This window comes from Lacerta agilis, chromosome 4 (genome assembly GCF_009819535.1).
Source record: "Lacerta agilis isolate rLacAgi1 chromosome 4, rLacAgi1.pri, whole genome shotgun sequence".
Taxonomy (NCBI): domain Eukaryota; kingdom Metazoa; phylum Chordata; class Lepidosauria; order Squamata; family Lacertidae; genus Lacerta; species Lacerta agilis.
Window position 1 is genome coordinate 87,871,223 of NC_046315.1, and position 17,516 is coordinate 87,888,738.

Here is a 17,516-nt window from a genome sequence, read left to right on the forward strand (position 1 = left end):
TGGTACACCTCGTCATTTGAAGCAAAGACCCCATAAATCTCATTTGACCTTGGTGACCAGCCATTATCTGCCGCCTCAGCTCCCCCCGAGACGCTAAGCATGTGGAGACAACTCAGGAGAGGTGAGCGCAGACCCTCCAAGTGTCCCTATTTTCCAGAGACAGCCCCAGATTTACAGAAGCCATCCCAGTTTCTTATCTGATCCCGGAATAGCCCGCTTTCCCTTAGGATGTCCCTATTTTCATTGGCGAAAAGTTGGAGGGGATGGAGTTACCTAAGCCCTGAGCCATCTGAAAGCAGCCCTGTATAAGGAAGTTTTTCAGTGTTTAATGTTTTATTATGTTTTTATATATGTTGGAAGCCACCCAGAGTGGATGGGGCAACCCAGTCAGATGGGTGGGTTATAAATGTTGTTGTTGTTGTTGTTGTTGAATAGGATGTCCCTATTTTCATCGGAGGAATGCTGGAGAGCATGTGTTTGTATGTGTGCAACTTTATTCAGTTACAGGTGGGTAGCCGTGTTGGTCTGCCATAGTCGAAACAAAATAGAAAATTCTTTCCAGTAGCACCTTAGAGACCAACTGAGTTTGTTCTTGGTATGAGCTTTCGTGTGCATGCACACTTCTTCAGATACACTCAGAGCCGTCTCATCCATAGAGGCCGGTGGCGCGGCACGCCAGAGCGCCGGGCACCCCAGGGGCGCCCCGCCGAGCCCGCCGGCATACCGGGATCCCCCTCCCCAACCCGCCCCCGCCCCCACGGGCAGGCGGGCACTCGCGCGCCGGCGGGCGGGCTGTAAGCCGCCCGCCCTCGCCTCCCGGAGCCCCAGCTGGAGCGCTGAAGCGGCGCGGGGCTTTGCGCGACCTTCCAGCACTCCAGCTGGGGCTCTGGGAGGCGAGGGCGACCAGCTTGCAGCCCGCCCCCCCCCCGCCGCCCCTCATCCTCCGCCCGCCAGAGCGCGGGCGCCCGCTCCAACGCCACGCCTCTCATCCCCCGCTCGCCCACCGCCCGTCCCGAGGGGCGGCCAGCGCGGGAGGGAGGCAGGCGGAGAGGCGGCAGGCTGGGGGCGCCGAGGGATCGCTGCGCCAGGGCGGTCGATCCCTCTAAGATGGGCCTGGATACACTGAAACAGAAGTCACCAGATCCTTAAATATAGTGAGGGAGTGGGGAGGGGTATTACTCAGAAGGGTGGTGGGAATGGGTGATCAGCTGATAGGTGTGTTGACGACTCTTTAGCCATCTCACCCCTTGCCTTTCCCTGCAAGACTAATTGCAGCCATTAAGAGTCGTCAACAGGTTTTCCACACCTATCAGCTGATCACCCATTCCCACCACTCTTCTGAGTAATACCCCTCCCCATTCCCTCACTATATTTAAGGATCTGATGACTTCTGTTTCAGTGTATCTGAAGAAGTGTGCATGCACATGAAAGCTCATACCAAGAACAAACTCAGTTGGTCTCTAAGGTGCTACTGGAAAGAATTTTCTATTTTGTTTCAACTTTATTCAGGGCACTGGAGACACTCCAATGCAGTGGAAATACCTCTTCCTGCCTTTCTCACTGCTCAGATGCCTGGCATGGCGTGACTAACCCCTTCATGCCGGACACCTTGTGAAAGGAAGGAAGCTCTCTCCCTCCCGGCCAGCAGGAAGTAAGAGGCCCCTCTCATCTCTGAGTTCTCTGCAAAAAAAAAAAAAAAGTCAGAAGCTGGACCTTTTAGATAGTGCTAGGATTAGTTTGGATGTCGTCTTTGTGATCCCCTCCTAAGCTGTGGTTTTATATCTGTAAAATGGGATTTTGTAGGAAAGGGGGCTATCAGATCAGTCCCTTTGCACGGACAGGCGGAGTCCCCCACCCCCAGGAGACCCCTGAGCGGAATAATGACACAAGACAACGTGCTATGGGATTAAAACTGGCCACAACTTTATTAAGATTCAGATGTAGGGAGACCTTGGCTCAGGCACTGGGCGTTTATCCTTCCCAGTCCCCAGCCGGGGATCTGGGAAACATCAGGGTTAGCCAGAATGTTTGGGGATTGGGCTAGCTCTGGAGAACATATGTTCAAGCAGAGAGACTGCCCCACCCCCCGTTTTGCCGCCACTGGTGGGGGAGAACAATGACAACCTCTCGGCGTATGGCCAATGCCTCCCCCCAATACCCCTTTAACGGGGAACCCTGTTATCGCCGCCGCACTGGGAGCGCGGAGTCACCACCCCACGCCACCGCCCCCCATTTAGGAAGATGACTAAAGGATTCCGCCCAAGGCCTGAAACCGCCAAAGTTGTGATGAATTGCAAAACCTGTCAATGCAGGGAAATTCCTTTCCGGCCCTTCAACAGCGGCCTTGGCATAGCAGTGCCTGCGTACCTGTGGAGAAGAGGTTAACTTGCAAAATAAGTGTTAATTGAGGGAGTGGATGGTGGGAGAAGCTCTGGAGCCAACTGCTGCTTCCCAGGTAAGCTACGCCCTTTATTGTGTGGGCTGGGTAGTCCCTCCCCTTACCTGGCCAATCCCTTGGCAACGCCTCCCCCAGGTGGGATTGGACATTAACTGGGGTAGGCGGAGACCCCAGGGATCCCTTCTGGGGGAGGGCACAGCCAGCCAAACTACCAGGTGTCACCCAGGAATTCAGGGGGCTACGCGCGACCACGCAAACGTCACCCCCATTTGATGTGTGGAGCAGCCATTGTTAATGGCTCTGGCTCGCTCTGTTAAATATTACTTTGCATTACTAAAGTGTACAGGTGACTGGTTGCTGCAGAAGTTACTAGATAAAGAGTTTTCTAAAGGCAGCAGGCCTTTCTCCCTCCCTTTGGTGCAGGCGACGTCATTGGTGAGCATAGGAGAACAATATAGGACAATATGTCATGAACTGGTCTGGAAAATAACAGAGACTTGACTTGCTCATTGTGCTGAGCACAAAGCGGGGACCAAGCTCTGCCCGAGCGTTGATGTTGTGAGCCCTTCCATCTTACGCACAGCTTGTATATATGTGTAAAGCAAAAACATCTGTATCACAAAGACACAATGGTCTCCAGTGACCTGCATTCTCAAGAAACCCAACCCAAGGTATGTGGTGGTACCCCCCAAAGTTTGTCACCACTAGTCATGGCAATTGTGGGCACAAAAGAGATGAATTTATGATGAATTGAAAAAAATGTTTAAAAGTAATTTAAAAAAAACAGAGTTCTTTTTGTTGGGGATAATTCAGGTGGACATTCCCAGGTGTCAGAAAAGGTTATTTATGTATGCCACTACTGCGGCCTGGGTTTTGTTAGCCCAAAAATGGAAAACAAGTGAGGTCCTAACTAAAGAAAAATGGCAACTTAAGCTGATAGAATATGCGCAGCTTGTGGACCTAACACACAGAATAAGAGAACAAGAACATACGTTTTAGAAGATTGTGTATACTTGAAAATGTTGGCAGCATTAAGATAAATTCAACAGTGTAAATGTTTTGATGGATGTAATAATGGAAAACTGAATGGTTTAGTTTATATAAAACATGCAGGGATTTGTGTTATGCAAAATGAACCATGGACAGAGAAAAAGCAAAGTTTTGATATTTTAAAGTTGTTCCAATGAATATTCTAAATTGCAAAACAGAAAATTTTATTTAAAAAAACTATACAGTCATACCTCGGGTTATGACCCCTTCAGGTTGCGCAATTTCAGGTTGCGCACCGTGCCGAATCCGGAAGTAACAGAACAGGTTACTTCCGGGTTTCGGCGCTCACGCATGCGCAGAAACGATAAATTGCTCTTTGCGAATGTGCAGAAGCACCGAATTGTGTCGCGCACATGTGCAGATGCACTGGCGCAGGTTACGAACGTGCCTCCCACACAGATCGCGTTCGCAACCCGAGCGTCCACTGTATATGTGTGTGTGTGTGTGTGTGTGTGTATATTGTGAACAAGTGTATTTATGGGACCCCTCATTGCAAGCCCAATTAATTCTGTCGTATCTTTTAAGGTGAAGTGTTTTTTGAATTGCTGCGAGAGAATTAGTTTATGCCAATTATCAAAGGCAGAGAATAGTTAAAAGGATTTTGAGCATTTTAGCATCAAAGCATTAAGAAATTGTTCTTTTCAAAGTCCCTGTCACATGGAATGCCATTCCCTTGCTGTTACCTTGTTCTGTAGATCCATTGTCAGATCCATGGTGCATCTTGCTGAGTAACATTTGCAGGTTCTAACAAATTAAAATAAAAAATTCCTTCCAGTAGCACCTTAGAGACCAACCGGTTCTGTTGGTCTCCCGTGTTATGTGACCTCCTGCCTGTTCCCGATCCTCTGACTGCTATCTTAAACTTGTACAGCATAAAGCAACCAGACTCGCTACATGCCTTGACTTTATGGGAGACTCCACATTGAGGACCAAACTACGCATTATGTGAGTCCGTAAGTGACTGTGGAGGCCAGTTCTGGATCCACATGCCCTTCCACAAGTGGGGACATAGGTGGGAGTTGATCACAGAGAGGTTTTGCCAAGTGTACCTTCCACTTAGCACGTTTCTCCCTTTCGTCTTCAGAGTCCATGAAAACCTTTGGTAAATGCTGTTCTCCAATTGGAGTGCTCGCAGGCCGGTGTTTCCCAGTTGTCAGTGTTTATACTACATTTTAAAAGATTTGCCTTGAGAGAGTCTTTAACCTTCTTTTGTTGACCACCAGCATTACGCTTACCATTCTTAAGTTGGGAATAGAATAGTTGCTTTGGAAGACGATAATCAGGCATTCGCACAACATGACCAGTCCAACGAAGTTGATGTTGAAGAATCCTTGCTTTGACACTGGTGATCTTTGCTTCTTCTAGTACACTGGCATTAGTTCACCTGTCTTCTGAGTAATACCCCTCCCCACTCCCTCACTATATTTAAGGGTCTGGTGACTTCCGTTTCAATGTATCTGAAGAAGTGTGCATGCACACGAATGCTCATACCAAGAACAAACTTAGTTGGTCTCTAAGGTGCTACTGGAAAGAATTTTTTATTTTATTTTGGTTTTCCCAAGTGGTGTGTAACATTTTTCGGAGGTCACCATTGTTGGAATCTTTCAAGGAGTTGAAGATGGCATTTATAAGCGGTCCATGTTTCACAAGCATACAGTATGCTTTGTAAACAAGCATTCTGGTTTCCCTGCAAATGCCCTGGTGTGTACTAAAGTGTTTGTGTCACTACACTTCTGATATCCAGCCCTGATCAAACATTTTTGACAGAACGTTCTGAGGGCCAGTTAATTTCTCTGCATTTATTGTGCACAAATGGAGGGGTTAAAAACTATTTCAGAAACCGCCACAATTCAGATTGTTAAGACTATCGCAAAATATTAGCATTTTTTCTTGTAATACAATGCCATCTAGAGGTAACAATCTATGTTGCTTTTCAAGTATGAAATTGGGGAACTTGAATGGTGTACTTAGTTCACATCACTGCTCAGTTGTTGCTCCATATTGTATTGGCATTTTACTTTGAAATTTTCATTCCTTAAAAAAAAAAAAAAACCTGGCACTTTTATGAGAATGTTTGCGGGTTGTTTCCTTTGTACATTGCTTAGAGATTGCTTATGCTAAGTGGCACATAAACTAAGAGAAATAAATAAAATCCTTTTGAATCCAGAGCCGGTTGAAGGTTTATCAACCACCACCCATTCTTCCTCCATCTCAGAGCAGGATTTAGGGTGGACCAAATGTGATTTAGGCAGCCAAACTTGCTCTTTGGTTGCCAGGAGGGAAATCTGTTACATGGGAAGAAAAGGAATCCCTTTCCTGCTGAAAAAGTGATGCCTCCTTGGCCCTCTTCATCTCTTCCCCAGTGGCATAGCGTGGAGGGGCACAGAATTCTTAGGGGGTTCAACCTGGCACCCCAACGGTGGGCTCCCGCACCAAGGCCGCATAGCTGCTGCCTGGTAGACCCATGGGAAGGTGAGCCAAAGCTGGGCTGGGCCTTAGGGGCTGTGGCAGTGCCTCCTTCTCCTTATGGCCAGCACAGGGATGCCCCCCCCCCCGTGGGCAGAACTCCCACCGGTACAGCACTGCTGGGACGCTGCCAGGCCTGCCAAGGAGTGTCAGCAGCTGAAACATGGATACAATAACATCATTTGAATGAAGTACAGTGGTACCTCGACTTACGAAAGTAATCCGTTTCGAAGGCGCACTCATAAGTCGAAATCTTCGTAAGTCGAAGGCGCTATCTCGGAACAGGAAAAAAAATTCAGAAGTCGGAAAAAGCGCATTCGAATTTTTGTAAGCCGAGGTATCGTGCCGCCGCTTTCCCTTCGCAAGTCGGACATTTCGGAAGCGGCGGCCATTTTTTCGCTTCTGGAGGTCATTCGGAAGTCGAAAAATACGGAAGTCGAGTCGCTCGTGAGTCGAGGTACCACTGTATATAAGAAAGATAGGATACGAGGGTTTGGGGAACAAATATCACAACTGGAGAGAGACCTGTTGGAATGTAATGTAAAAGTGCTGCTAAAACATCTAAAATATTCTTGGAATGGGACACAAAGGATGAGCGAGTAAAATCCTTAAGGATACATTGGGCAATAGATATTGGTCATAATATAGACATGGAAGCATGGGAACGATTGTGGAATATGGATATAAAATTTACAGTATGTTACAGTTTAAGAGAAATTATATGAAAATTATATGTCAATGGTATCTAACACCGAGTAAATTGGCAAAAATGTATAAAACTAAATCAAATAAGTGTTGGAAATGTAAAAAGAAAGAAGGTTCCTTTTAACATATGTGGTGGTCTTGTAGTAAGGTTAAAACTTACTGGGAAATGATATATTATGAATTGAAAATGATGTTTAAAATAACATTTGCACAAAAACAACAACAACCAGAAGCTTTTTTGGGGGGAATTATAGGGACAGAACTACCGAAACTTTATAGAAACTTATTCATGTATGCTACTACAGTGGCAAGAATGTTACTCGTCCCAAAATGGAAAGAAGCAGAAGACCCAGCAAAGGAAGAATGGATACAAAAACTTATGGAATATGCAGAAATGGTGAAATTTACCAGGAAAATAAGAAATCAAGATAACAAACAGAATGGAAATGGTTTATTGCAGGGGTGGCCAACTTCCAAGAGAATGTGATCTACTCACAGAGTTAAAAACTGGCAGTGATCTACCCCCTTTTGGGGGGTTCAGGTCAAAAATTATTGAGCTTTTTTGTAGGAAGGAAAGTCCTGTTTTTTGGGGTTCACGTAAAAGTTGTTGAGCTTCTTTAGGGAGGAGGAAAGCGACACTGAGCTTTTTTTAGGAAGGAAAGCCCTGTTTGTAGTGGTTTAGGTCATTTTAGGAGTGCAGAGCAAAGATGTTGAGGTTGTTTTTTTTCAGGGGAGACAAAGTTTTTTAGCTTCTTTGGGGGAGCCACTGGTCTACTGGTGATCTACCACAGACATCCAGTGATCTACCGGTAGATCACGATCTACCTGTTGGACATTCCTGGTTTATTGAATATTTACAGATAATTGTAAACAGATAAGAAGATTGGCAGGATTCTTGTAACAACCTGTAGTTTCTTAAGAGTAGATATTTAAAGTAGATGAATAAAGGAGCATATTAAGTTAATTTGGATATGTAGAAGATATATATATATATATATATATATATATATATATATATATATATATATAAACTTTAAGGAACTGCAGAAAGAGGGGGAAGGGAGTCTAGTTTTGAAATGTCAAAATGATTGTAAAATTAGTGAAATGTATAAACCTGAAAAGTATAAACAAAATTTAAAAATAATGAAGTTAGAGGGTGCAGTCCTTGCCTTGCCTCAGGGGCTGGTAGCATGTGCTACAGCTTGGCCCTTCTCAGCAACATATCATAGCTCTATCTTTTCCTCAGCCTACGTGCTGCCGACTTGAGCACTTAGAATACTCCTGAGCATTCCATGACATCCTCACTACAGTGGAAACAGCTAATTTCTTGAAACCGGAGCTGGAGAAAGTTGGTTGTGAGGATTCAGAAACTGCATTCTGTTTAATAGCTTGGCAAGACAAAAATAAAAATAAGAGTTATTCTTCAACGCTCTGCATTCGCCTGTGTCATTTGATTTCCTATTCTATGACCATGGTAAGACACAGCCTGCTGTTTACCTCATTGTTATGATAAGGAAGCTCACTTTTGAACGCGGGGAAAGAGCCGTGAAAAAGAGCCCCAGCTAAGCACTATTAAATCCCACTGATGCCCACAGGAAAGAATTAAGAACATGCTTAATTTTCCCACTGAAATTATTGTGGGACTTTGAAATACTGGATTATCCACAAATGATTATCAGTGCAATCCTTCTCAGGACAAAGCCCCAGTGAGTTTTATTGTTTATTTTATTTTAATTATTGTATTTATATACCTCCCTATATCTGGAGGTCTCGGTTGCCAGCCTCTGGACCTCTCATGGAGGTGGCACAACAAAGAAGGGCCTCTGGTGATGATTGCAGGATCCGGGGTGGTTTATATGGGCAGAGGCAGTCCCTTGAGGTATTGTCGTCCTGATCCATTTAAGGCTTTATAGGTCAAAACCAGCACTTTGAATTGGGCCTGGAAACTCATTGGCAGCCAGTGCAGTTGAGCCAGGATTGGTGATATGCTCGAACCATCTTGCCCAGGGAGCAACCTGACCAGCTGAAGTTTCCGAACTGTCTCCAGAGGTCACCCTTCTGACAATGGACTGCAAAGGAAATAGGTGAACAGTCTGCAATCAGATTTGACCTGATCTCTTGCTCAAATCATGTGACTGTCAGTGTCAGGGACTGGACTGAGGAGAAATGGAAGAGAAGAGGGGGACAGCATAGATTTAGAACAGCGGTTTGCAGAAGGTCGCAGAGGCTGCAGAGGGGAGAAGCTGGGAAATATTGGGAGAGCAGCAGCAGGAAGAAGAAGAAGCATCAGCGGAGAAGAAGAAGAAGAGGAGGAGGAGGAGGAGCAGGAGGAGGGGGAGGAGGAGGAGTTTGGATTTGATATTCCACTTTATCACTACCCAAAGGAGTCTCAAAGCGGCTAACATTCTCCTTTCCCTTCCTCCCCCACAACAAACACTCTGTGAGGTGAGTGGGGCTGAGAGACTTCAAAGAAGTGTGACTAGCCCAAGGTCACCCAGCAGCTGCATGTGGAGGAGCGGAGACACGAACCCGGTTCACCAGATTACGAGTCTACCGCTCTTAACCACTACACCATGCTGGCCCATTGGGAGAGACAGCTGACAGACTCCGTGTCTTTAGAATGCATTCCTGCCCGCCCCCCAAGACCCAGTGGGCTTTGAGAGTAGGAGAACAGAAAGCGCAGAGGCAGAAAGCAGGATTGACGTATAATAGGAGAGATGGAGAGGGGTGGGACTTTATTCGGAGCAACGCCATTACCCAAGAGGCGACATCCTACTTCTCTCTCTGTGAATATTGAATAAAATACATTGGTAAGACCTTCTTGTTTTCCCTTTTCTGGCAGCCAGCTGTGAGGGATGGGGGTTGAATTCCACGAAGCCTGACAGTCAGTTGTGCTCCAGTCATTATTTGGTGGCTTCCTTTGACATATATAATTCGTACGAATCTCTACATCTTCTGAGGATGTGTTGGCTAAATGGCGCTAAGCTGAGAACTGGAAATGGGAAATCATCTTCAGATACTCGAGAAAGAGGAAAGAAGGAACGAGGTGACTGAGAAGCAAAGAGAGCGTAAGGAAGCTGCTGAATTTGGAACAGAGCTGTCATTAAGCCGTTAGGATTTGCTTATATTCTTATTTCATGGATCTATTCAACTGAGCTCTATGGATTCCAGTGTCTTTTTTTTTTAATGATTTCATGGGAATTTTATGCAGAGGGATTCCAGACAAGACCTTTCCAAGACTACTTCGAATACAGGATCCCCCCCCCCCCAAAAAAAGACTTTATGTACAACAATAAATGCATTCAAAGTTATGGCATTGTTAATATATACATATTAACTATATGCTACAATTAGCAAGCATGGTTTGGTCACACATTTAATCTCCCTCTTGGGACTTCTTTTTTATATCGCATGATGTACATTTACATGTAAAAATGGAATGAATTCAGGGGGCTAATGATGTTCACCAAGGCATGCATGTCGTAGGGATTTCTTGTGTATACATGCTTTTGCAGAAATTCATCCCCCCCCCTTCACTTTATTTTTCAGTTTCTAAAAAAATATATAAATCGGGTTCTCCCTTGGGAGAGCACGCATTGCGGTGGGGGGCTAGCAAGCCACCTCCCTGGTAGCTGGGCGGGGTTAGCTAGCTGGCCACAGCTTCAATAGGACCCTGGGGCATTGCTGGGGAGAATTAAATGTTGCAATGTTGTGATGGACAGCCCAGCCCAGGGTGATCCTTCTCTTGGCTGCGTGCTTCGCATCACCCACCCTCCCTCCCGTTATTTTAGGCCCCTGCATTGACCTTGCAACTGCCTGTCATGGGGTCGTCTGCTTTTGGGGGAGGGGCCCAGTAGGAATTTTGTCCATCTGGCTGATTGGCTGTTGCCATTTGGTTTTCGCCTACTGCAGTAGCAACTAGTCACAACTTGTAAGGTTGGCAGTTAGGCACTGATTATTGTGTTGGTTACTGGAAGGGTGGTCCCCCACCTCCAGAATGATGATGGTGTACAGGGAATTCCATTAAAGGAATCCAGGGGCTCGTCATGCTTTTGTCCGAACCCCCGGTCGGGGGACAGGGCCATGCTAGAGCCCCTGGGACCCCTGGGGAGAGGGAGGGCTCTGCCCCCAGCCTCCTTAACTCTCCTCATTCTCCCGTCGCTGACTGAAAGTAAGCTCTGTCCCAGTGGACAGCTAGTCTGAACCAATGCCTACGCAACCACTCACATAATTTGTATTTTAATAAAATTGTGGCCTAAATTATTGCCAAAAACCCAAACAAAAAATTATGTCTGAAGTGTGAATTTTGGGGGGTTGGCTTGGGGGCCTCAACACGCAACAAATAATCCTCATATACTCCCCCAAGAACATTCAGTGCATAAACAATGTAAATAATGCAGTCAAACATTGAGTTTTTGAATAGTTTAGGTGGTTGTGCTTGTGGTGGTGGTTGTTGTTGTTACATCAGTTAGGTGTCTCCTACACATAACAGATTGTCCCAGAGTGAGCCCTGGGTAGCTGAATAAACATATACAATACCATTTAAAAACCATTTGTTGATCTGTGAAGAGTCACAAAAGTAGTGAAAAAGATTGTGTTCTTCCCAGGTTGTTATCCTGTACATACTTACCTGGGAGTAAGCCCCATTGAACTTGATATGGAGAACAGCCCAAGTTGTTTCCCTAAAGGCCAGAGAAGCAGCAGGAAATGATTCCTAATTTGAGAAGTTTTGTTTGTTCGTTTGCTTGCTTGCTTGCTTCCTTGCTTCATTTAGTATTTGTTTTGTGATGTTTGCTACAGAGTGAGCTAGCAAGCAACAACAGAAGTAGCTTTCTACAATAAATATATATTCCTCTTTTACATTTAATTTCTGAATCGGGAAATTTCCCTCCAACCGGTCATTAAAAACTGCAGCAGCAGCTGGGCGGGAAAGGGCAGATCAAACAGATCTGGGATCATGGGGATTTCCAGAGCATATTTTCCAGAAAAAGGTGTGTGGATCTGCTTCCAGCAAGCCCCTCTGTTAGCACAAGAATGCGCAACAAGGGGGGGAAAGTTATCACTGTAATTTCTACATTGCTCATTGTTGGTTTGTTAGATAATTTCTAAAAATAAGAGTTTGGGTTCTGTGTCTGTCTGGATATGACTCCTTGTCCTTCAACAAGGCTGGAAGACATTCTCCTGAATCCTAGACATAAGAGAGGTTTATTGTGATTTGTCTGGTACCCTGTTTCTCCTAAAATAAGACATAGCCATAAAATAAGCCATAGCAGGATTTCTATGCATTTGCGAAATATAAGCCGTTCCCCAAAAATAAGCCATACCCCGAAAATAAGCCATAGTGACGTGGTACCTCCCATTAAAACAGCCTGGAGAGGCGTGGCTATGCAGCGTACCGATGCGACACGGTTAAAATAAGACATCCCCTGAAAATAAGCCATACTGTGTTTTGTTGAGCGAAAAAAAAATAAGATGGTGCCTTATTTTAGGAGAAACACGCTATTATGAACTCTACACGAGCAGAGATTATTACTTCACATTTTCAGGACTCAACCATCAATTGCAAACATGTTCTGGTGTGCCCTGGCTCAGACAAAACTTTTCTTTGCGTGTCTACTGATTGGAATACTTTGTTCTTTTAACGTAGAGGAAAATGTGTTGGTATTTTTTGGATATTGAAGAGTTAAACTGGCTTTTTTCGGAGGGGAGGAAAACTGCATGCAACTGGACACACGTTTTCTTCACATTTTAAAAGTTTGTGCGTGTTTAGTTTTCTGGCAACAAATGTGTAGGTTTTAACAATACATGTAGCCAAAATCTAACATGTTTTACTATGTTTTTACATATGCTGTAAGACACCCAGAGTGCGGTATAAATAATAAAAATTATTATTAATAATAAATATTATTACAACATCATTTGATATGGCTTCATTTCTAAATAATAGGTGTGGAGTCAATATTGTTTAAAAACCATACTTGGACCCTCTTTTGTGGAAGCTCTTTCCCTGCACATAAATGTGCAGAGGATCGTTGATGGGAGGTTGTTTTGTTTTGTTTCAGAGGCAATGGCACCGTGCACGTGGGCGACGACACGCTTTATTAAATAGAATCATAGAATCATAGAGTTGGAAGAGACCACAAGGGTCATCCAGTCCAACCCCCTGCCAAGCAGGAAACACCATCAAAGCATTCCTGACAGATGGCTGTCAAGCCTCCGCTTAAAGACCTCCAAAGAAGGAGACTCCACCACACTCCTTGGTAGCAAATTCCACTGCCGAACAGCTCTTACTGTCAGGAAGTTCTTCCTAATGTTTAGGTGGAATCTTCTTTCTTGTAGTTTGAATCCATTGCCCCGTGTCCGCTTCTCTAGAGCAGCAGAAAACAACCTTTCACCCTCCTCTATATGACATCCTTTTATATTTTTGAATATGGCTCTCATATCATCCCTTAACCTTCTCTTCTCCAGGCTAAACATACCGAGCTCCCTAAGCCGTTCCTTATAAGGCATCGTTTCCAGGCCTTTGACCATTTTGGTTGCCCTCTTCTGGACACGTTCCAGCTTGTCAGTATCCTTCTTGAACTGTGGTGCCCAGAACTGGATACAGTATTCCAGGTGAGGTCTGACCAGAGCAGAATATAGTGGTACTATTACCTCCCTTGATCTAGACGCTATACTCCTATTGAGTGCTGTATAAGTCCTATTGCGATTAAAACAGCAAATTGCAGCCCTACCCAAACTAAAATGTTACCGACTGCCAAACGCCATTACGCATGCATGTATGTTTTTTTTTTTTTTTTTAAATTTTTGGTAAATATAACTTTATTGATTAAAAGAGAACACACATTACATCTTATACATTTCCATAGTACCATACAATATCGTTGATCTCATCCCATTCCCGTTATTCCCACCCTCCCCACCCCCCCATATCCCTCTGACTTCCCTCCAGCACTCTATCGACTTCCTTAAAGCTATATACATCTTATTTGTACGTTCCTAATTACTTATTTATACCTTATTTGTACATTCATAATTACTAAATTGTTCTATACTCCTTTTATTAAATCTTTCGATTAATTTGTTAATCCTAGAATTCCTTCATACCTATTTATTCCAAGCATATTAGCACTTCTTTCTTTGAGCAGTATTTTTCCATATACTCCTCATAGCATTTCCATTGTTCTTTCAACTTTTGGTGTGTTTGGTTTCTTATTGCTGCTGTTAACTTTGCCATTAGTAAATACTCATTTAGCTTACTTAACCACTCATTCTTTGTTGGTACCTGTTCTGTCTTCCATTTTGCTGCTATCACCATCCTGGCGGCGGTGCTAGCATATAGGAAAACACTTTCCTTTCCTTTTGGTATTTGATCGTCTAATAAACCTAGCAGATAAACCTCTGGTTTCTTTACCATTGTTTTTTGCATCATTTTTGTCATTTCAATATGTACCGTCACCCAGAAGGTTTTTATATTCTCACATTGCCACCACATATGTAGTAGCGTCCCCACCTCTTTCCCACATCTCCAGCACAGGTTGGACTTCAATTTGTAAATACTTGCGAGTTTCACAGGGGTCAAATACCATCTGTAATGCATCTTGAAAAAATTTTCTTTAATATTGTATGAAGCCGTAAATCTGATATCCTTTCCCCACAGTTTCTCCCATTGTTCCAAATTTATTGCATATCCTAGATCTTTGGACCATCTTAGCATTGCCTCTTTAACCTCTTCTCCCATTAAATCCCACTCCAGTAACAAATTATATGCGCCTGAAAGTACTTTTTTATTATTTTTGATCACCACGCTTTCAAATTTGGAAGTTTCCTTTGAAAAACCTTTCTTTATGTCTACCGTAAGTATACTGTTCAATTGTATATACTGCCATCTGTCAATTCCGTACTCTCTTAGTTCCTCATATGATTTTAATTTGTATTTACCTTCCTGATTTTCTATTAACTGTCTATATGTCGGCCAAATTTTATTTATATTTAATCTTTTCCTAGCGATGGCTTCTATCGGGGATACCCACCATGGTGTTTGCATTTCCGCGTATCTTTCATACTTTTTCCATACTTTATACAGTGCTCCTCTCAGAATATGATTAGTAAATTCCTTATTTATCTTGGCTTTATCATAATTGAGATACGCGTGCCAGCCGAAGCTGCAATTAAATCCTTCCAGATCCAATAGTCTGTTCCTTTCCAATCTAATCCAGTCACTGACCCATATTAGACATTCAGCTTCATAATATAGTTGTAAATTTGGGAGCGCCATACCTCCTTTTTCTTTCCGTTCTGTTAACAGCTTGTATTTTACCCGGGGTTTCTTCCCCTGCCAAACAAATTTTGTGATGTCCTTCCTCCATTCGTCAAAACAGTTTTCTTTAATGATAATTGGGATAGTTTGGAATAAGTAAAGCATCTTCGGCAGTACATTCATTTTTATAATTGATACTCTCCCCCATAAAGATAGGTTTAGTCTGTTCCATCTTTCAAATTCCTTCTTTATCTCCTTCCATATTTTCTCATAGTTATTCTTGAACAAATTTATATTTTTCATGGTTATGTCTATTCCTAGGTATGTTTAACTCCCATCTGTGCTTCTAAATCACTGCAAAATAGATTATTGCCGCATTAATGAATACAGTAGACACAAGAAGAGACTTTAGCAATGTGTAACAGTTGGTGATGCTCAAGCAGTGATTGGCCATGCTGGAAGTAGGAGTATTTCAAGAATGCCTCTATTTTCTTCTGTGAAATATTGGGAAGTGCGGTGTTATGGACTTCATGTGGCTAACTCCAGCATGTAAATGCCATTCCGTTTCACTAACAGCTTCAAATAGTCACTAGAGGGCAGCATCAATATAACAGCATTGCATGAGGAGTATAAGTTAACAGAGCTGCAGTTCCTTGGAAGAGCTCATGGTGTTACACGCTCTGCTTTTATCATCTGCAGATTGTTTAACCCTGGTTTTTTCCCAGAGCCTCACAGGTAGTTTTAGCTCAACTCTGAAAAGTTCTGGCTGCAAATATGCAGTTTCGGACTGAATTGTGATCTTCTGTGTATCAAAAATTCCTCTCCATGCAGCCTGGCGAACATTGCTGCGTCATCAATTCTCTGTTATTGTGAATGACTTTTTTTTTTGTCCAAAATTTGATGGGAATATTAGTGCAGGACTGGAACTGGGGTAAACGCCTGTCCCTGCAGACCTCAAAGAAATGATAAGATGGCACAGGGACCCCGAATCCGTTCATTTAAAGTCCTACAGGGCTGTGTGGTTGAGAGTGAGCTGCACGCAGTGAGAATGAAGATTTCTTGGGATTGAAGCAAAATGGAAAGGGGAGCAATTGTTAAAGGAAACAGAAGGCCTGGAGAGGGGAAAGAAAAACTGAGCCGTGATCTCTGAACAAAGTCATGAAGTATCAAGGGCAGGCACGATCCTCACAAGTGGTGGAGTTGTGAATCAAAATCCTGACTATCATGTTTGTCACAGCAGAAGCCCCAAAGCAACTTGAAGACTGAACAGAAAAAAGGCCTAGCAGGGAGCTGGGTGAGAAAGAGCAAATTCTCAGAGCCCGAAGCCATCTCCTCATGTGATCTGTGTAACATGAGCTAAGAGCCACAACGGAAAAAATCGAGAGAGCGGCAAGCTTGGGCCAGGAAGACTTGAGTTTTAAATCACTGCTTGGCCACAAAGTGATGGCTCTCTCTCTCTCTCTCTCTCTCTCTCTCTCTCCAAATTACAAGTGAAGTGAGAGAAACTGTGGGTCAGTCTCCTGACATTATTTCCCCTTAGGTTGATAGTGTCCTCCAAGTGTCTATCAAAAATCCCAGAGAAAATCTCAAGAAATATTTCTTAAGAATGTTTTTGGTGGTTATCTTGTCCATCCTGGGTGAGGAAACCCTGCTGAAATAATAGTTCATTGTCTAAATTCACTTCTGCAATATTATTTTATTTTTTAAAATGTGTTTTTAAGGTGTTTATATGCAACCCGGTAAGAAGGACTTGCTGTTTATTGTACCCATTCCAAAGATGTAGTTTTTGGTTCTTTTATCCAGTTCTTGAGTGTTACGTTCGGGGTAATTCTAATAAAAACTGTCACCTCTTCCCCTCCTCCTCTCCTTTCAGAACGATCTGAAAAGTCTTAGCCTCATTTCAAAGTATCAAAGAAAACTTCTTTATAACCATTTCTCGTAGTAAGATTTTTGGAGTACGATTTTCTGGGATCTTAACCATTTAGCAAAGCAAATACTATGTTTCTGGTGAGTTACAAATTGACCTTTGCGAACAGATTTCTTTGGGACTGATGATCTCACATAATTAATAAATCAGATTAAATGCTTCTGTGCAGTCATAGGTGATTATCTTTACATGCATGATATATATATTTATGAAGAACTCTTTTTGAAATAATACAATTATGTGTATCAAGTGCCCTCCTGTGGCATAGTGGATCAGTGGGTCTGGTTGTTAACCAGAAGAAAGCAGCCTACCCAGGGACAGCTGTGGGCAAGATTCCTATTGCAGGGGGTTGGACTAGATGACTCTTGGGGTCCCTTCCAACTCTGCAATTCTATGACGACATTCATGAGATATGATGCGCTGTGATAGCTGGAATTAACTGTTGCATCAGTGTGTTCTGTGCCGATTTATTTTTTGAATTTGTTTGAGAAAGCTTCAGGCGTTTTGCTTTTCCTGAAACCACTGTGATGGCAGTGCAGTGAGCGATTTGGATTGCAGCTGTGAAGGGAGGAGGGAAAGAATTTCCCCCCATTTCAGTTCCTCAGTGACAATTGCACTTCCTTTCCGAGAGCTGCTCTTACTAGCTAGGAATCCCCTGCATCCTGCACTCCACCCCACTCTAATCCAACTCATAGGATTATTGCGTGGAG